The sequence below is a fragment of the Nestor notabilis genome, unplaced genomic scaffold (genome assembly GCF_000696875.1).
Source record: "Nestor notabilis isolate BGI_N333 unplaced genomic scaffold, ASM69687v1 scaffold31556, whole genome shotgun sequence".
NCBI lineage: Eukaryota > Metazoa > Chordata > Aves > Psittaciformes > Psittacidae > Nestor > Nestor notabilis.
In genome coordinates, this window is record NW_009934852.1 from 24,617 (window position 1) to 30,013 (window position 5,397).

Genomic DNA, 5,397 nt, shown 5'->3' on the forward strand with positions numbered 1-5,397 from the left:
GGGGGGTGAAGGGTGCTATGTGAGAATTCAGATCTTAGAATACTTAGCACAACTTGGATGTTTTCGTTGCTTAAAAATACACGTTATATTTTTGAAAGTTGACAACAGCACCAGTTTACCAACATATGGAAATTGCCGTTTCCGTATAACATGCTGTCTAGCATTGGAAAACTACTGTGTAAGTAAAAGAATATCATTAATGCACTGACATACAGTGCATGGAGGTTTTTTTACTCTAACTGCATCATTTTTTGTGGAACAGAATTGCAGTTTAAAAAATGAGGACATTAAACCCAAATGTTTTTAGAAATCTATGTTTATGTCCGCACGTAGTTGGAGAGAAGTAACTATACTGAATTTTGACCACCCATAAGGGTCTGCAGGTTGGGATATTTTTTCAGCTTTGAAGGCGTAACTCTTCTGAAAATACTCTTAAGGAGTAGACACTTGTCCAGATATTACTTGTCAGAACTTCTTTTAAGAAAGTAAGTATAAAGCTATGTTTTGCATTTATGTACTTTGAATTTTGTGGATTTGAAGACTTGTTGCTCACAAGTTGGTAGTCTTTAAATCAGAAGCATGCAGTCTTAGAAAAACCTGTCTGTGTATCCATAATGTTTGACAAGATGAATTTAAGCCTTTGCTAGATGTCATCCTAGCAGTCACTCTAATCCTTATGTCCATATTTAAGATTCTGTACTACTTAGAAACAAGCAAGGATTCTGAATTTCTGTGATGCAAAACGGGTTTGCTTTAGTCTCCAACTACAAGCCAAAGTATTTGCAGAATGCTTTAAAGCTTGTCTCTGCTGCAGAGTTGCATGTAAGACTGGACCTGTGAAGTGAGAAGTTGCAGAGTACTGGAGAGATGAATATGCAGGGAGCATGTGGGGGGTTTAGTTTGTTTTCTGTATGAACTGCATCTTCTGTGATTCTTTCCAAAACAACAATATTTGACTCCTTTTAAAATCATTCCCATTTAAAATTGAGACTGTCTTATTTTACTCATGTGGTGTGAAATGACCACGTATGTGCTAAACTTTAGTCTGCAAGAATCTACATAGCCTATATATACAAAAAAAGATAAGATTAATCCAAGCATTTGTACATTCATGTTCTTTTTTGAAGCTACCTGAAGTACACCAATATTGTGAGCATTAATATATTGGGATTCTAACAACTGTCTAACTTTTTGTCGCTATACAGATTTAAAAGTAGTTGATTCAAGAAGCAAATTCTGTTATTTCAATGAAGCATTGCTTTTTCTTGTTTTTATAACATACTCCATTTACAAAACTTACATATCAATAGGATGTTAACCTGATACTGTCTTTAACTGTCGTTATCAAGGTAACTATGGCGTATGAGCTTTCAAAGCTGAATAAAGGTTCACTTTGTAAATTTGCATTAAAGCTACAGTTATCAGCTAGGTTTCTTTGGGCCAACATTATATTTTATGAGCTGAAGCTCCTGGTGCTTGACCCCTTCTTTTTTTCCTATCTTCTGTACAAGAAAGAAATACGTAATTGGGCATGTGTTATACATCTAATGTTGCACATCTTCTTGTGAAACACATAGCTACTCCTGACAAGCAGAAACAGATCTGAACTTGCTTGTCTGGAGTAACCTTTCTGATAGCAGGAGTTGTAATGGTGGCATGTTGGCAAGGAGGAAGCAGAATTGGGTTTTGTTCTCCTCTGAGCAGCTGTTACATTGAACATGATGTGTGCTTCCTGTGCAATAAGGTATATTAACTTTTTAGAGCCCCAAGAACTTTAATAGCTTTTAGAGGATACTGAAAGTACTGCTTTGTCACTTCTTGCTTTTGTACTTGTAGTTCTACAAAAGCATGAAGAGATGTATGTATTAAAACTGAATCTATGTAGTCACCAGCTGTAGTCACTATTTTGTAATATCTTTATGGAGATAGAGAATTCCTGCGCAGTTATATTTAAACTGTTTTGGGAGAATGATTAATGACACTGTGGGCACAAATTAATTCAGATTGCACTATAAACTTTCTTACCAGAAGCCTTCATTCTTAAAAAAAATAAAATCCTATGCGATCCCTGCACAGAAGAACTGTAGCTTTGGTGATGTGCTCTTTGGTAGGTGTCCAAAAAAGCAGCACCGAGACGGTCCCCGGACCTTTTCCCGGCATTCCAGCTGAAGGGGCCCTGGCAGGCCTGCTGGGCACTCGAGGAGTTGGCTGGCAAGTGTGCTGTGCCCGATGCCAGCACCTTGTGTAACTGCGTTGGCTCAGGTCTCCCTAACTCAGATGGATTTTAACCCACTGCAGCTTAAATGTTTCTTCACCCTGCCTAATTTGTCTTTGTTATCTGGTTGCCAAACTGTCTTGCATCTTAATGTAGTAAGAAAAGAATGTGATTCATGGCTACCCAGCCAGTGTATTAAGTAATAGATGGCTCTGTCTTAATAAACGGGGTATAAACTACCAGAGTGTTTTCTTTCTATATTTGTTTGAGAGCAAAAAGTTGTCATTTTCATGAGTTTATTTTGAGTCTGTAGTGTAAATACATATTTTTACAAGTATTTAGTTGTCATGCATGTCAGAGATAAGTAGCTAGATCAGAATAATCAGTAACTCATGTTTATTTTGGTCCATTTCTGTCGCATCTAAAATACTTGAGTGAAGAGATCCAGAGACTGATAATTATAATCTTAAGAAGTTTTGTCACTCTGAAATTCCAGCAAGCTCTTAATTTAGTTTGAGTTTTCACTTAAAGCTCAAGGTTGGGTCTTGGGTTTTTTTCCCCCCAGTTGTGGGCCGAGTACATGTTTTCTGAGACATAGCCAGGTGTATTCTAGAGCATAGCCCTAGGATCAGATGTATTAATCATCTGGTAAAAGAGAGAGTGAGTTTCTCCTTTGTGCCTTGTGTGATCTATTCCTACAGCAAATTAGTGCAGACTGTAGATTATGAAAACTGGGCAAAATGCTGCTGGGTGAGGAGTTATAGTGGGCACAGGAACAGCCATATGGCAAGCTGAAGAAGCATTGTGGGCTGCTCTGTGCAACAATTTTAGCCTTAATCTGTTAATTATATGTTTTCTAGAGCATTGCTCCTAAAAATACATGTAGTCTAGGCACCTTTGGAGTCTTTATCTCTCATCACTAGTGAACTGATAGAAAACCAAAACCCTGAAAACAAAACTGTTGGGTTTTGGCTGCTTTATACAGAGATTGCCTTTGTAGTTTTAACTTCATTGAAACATTCATAAGGTTAATTGTCTTAAACTCTACTAAAATAAATCCATAATTGATTAATAAATGAAGGTTATGGGAATTGACTTACCTTAGTGGTGTATTTGATATATGAAGCTCTAATTCTGTTAAACTTGGGACAGAGATCATAATTCATAGTATTCTATGATTAAGTATTTTGAGTGCTTAGGTAAGGAAAATACAGGCACAATAATATTTAAAAATGGTTTCAAAACACCAGGTGGTCTGAAATGAAGATTTCTAGAATCAGTCTCTTCTGTGTCACTTTCTCTAGAGGAGAGAATTTAGGAGTCTGTCTCAGAAACCTCTTTGGGTTGTGACCTTGCAGGAAGCCATTAAGTGCAGGGCTATCTAGAGTAGAATATATAGGTATATAGAATAAATATGAGAGAGGCCCTAGAATGAACATGCCTGGCTGCCACTAGTGTAAGTAGTGGTGAAGAGAATATGTACCTGTAGTGGTATTTCTTGAGCTTCTAATTGTCCACATGAGCATTCATTTGGTTGCCCAGACCAAATGCTGAGAAGCTATGCAAGAGTTTCCGCGCAGTTGAGATTCCTGAAGCAATACTCCTGCTGCTGAGGTTTGACGAGATGAATGAATCTGTTTGATGAGATGAATGAATCTGTAAGAAGGGCTTGTGGTGTCTGAAGCAGCTGGTGATGTGAGGAGCATCGATTTGGTTCCGGATGTGAGCTTCCCAACAGTCAATGGGATAGCTCAGGTATGGTTGGAGTAGCACTGGCATGACCTGCTTGTGAGGCTGTTCTCGCTTCACTCACCCATCAGCTATCCTGTGGCATCTGGGAAGTCAAGGTTGTAGCTTTCAGTAGGGCTTTAGTTACCTCTTCTTGAAACAAAAAAGACTAAAACTTGCTATTTATAGCATTTCTAATAGTCAGAATAGTGTAAGTTGTAGCTCTCATCTGTTAGGTGAATATGTAAATTCATCTTGGTTTTAAGAGTGGGATGTGGACTTCGTAAGAAGGTCACAAAGAGCTGCTTGGGAATCAAACTTGCTAGATGCAGAGGAAGTTGGACATGTTACTGTTTGCTAGCTCAGGTTTCCCTTTAGTGAAAGAAGAATGATGATACTTGATCTGTTTGTGAAATACTTTGTGCTCTGGTGATGAGCAGCATAATAGAAGAACTAGTCTGTGTTATTTGGGAATGCCTGACACCCTTCACCAAGCGGTAGAGCTGAGGTAGGTATGTGTCTTCTCGGTATTGTAAATCAGTGTTCTTGCTGAAGTGACAACTCACACAATATATATGATACGCAGGTATGTAGGGTAGTGAGTGCCATGTGCCCTTTATACCCTAACCCAGCCCTTTGTCAAACCATAGTTTGGGCTTTCCCCATGTAAAGTGGTGTTTTCTCCTTGGAAGCTTTGTTCTGGAGGCACTGTTTTTGCCTCCTAGCTTCTGTCATTTTGGTTTTTGTATCCCATCTGATAAGGCTGATAACCTGCAAGCAGTGTGCAAGGAGAATTTCCTGGCATGAGCTGATGAATTGCTGAGGTTGTTATCATTCTGTACTACAGAAGCACCCTGTTTTATTTATACACCATTTGTCTTTGGTTTCATTATGTGCCAAGAATTAAAAAGCAAGACTTTTCCTTCATGCGGTTGCTTGTATAACTATTCATACTCTGGGTGTGCAGGTGCCTGATATTTAAGCCAAATAATTTTTTGCCCAAGCAATGTTTGTAAGGATACTCCTCTGCCCTCCTCCCAAGTCTGGTGCACACGTTGTGTACTCTTGGCTGGAGGACACTTTCACCCTTGTTGTTCCAACTGTCCAGTTGAGCTGGAGCTATCAAACTTTTCTGTTTTAACTGAAAATTTGCTTTCTTGTCTCTGTGGGCATAGCTTTGCATGAAGGCTGTGGCTTTAAGCTGTTCCAGATGTGCCAGAGCCACTGCCGACCATCAGATGAGTAGTGCCAGTGTTTATGCTGTTCAGGAAAAAGCCTGTGGGAAGTATTCTGTGAGCCAAGAGTTTGCAAGAAGCATCCACGGCTTCAGCTGTTTTTTCTGGAAGATTTTAGCTTCCTCTTGATTCCATACTTCAAGGAGTCTTAATCCTTATGGTGGTGTCACCTCAAGGAGATACTTTACAGTGTGCAAGAAAGGAAAAGAAGGGAAAATG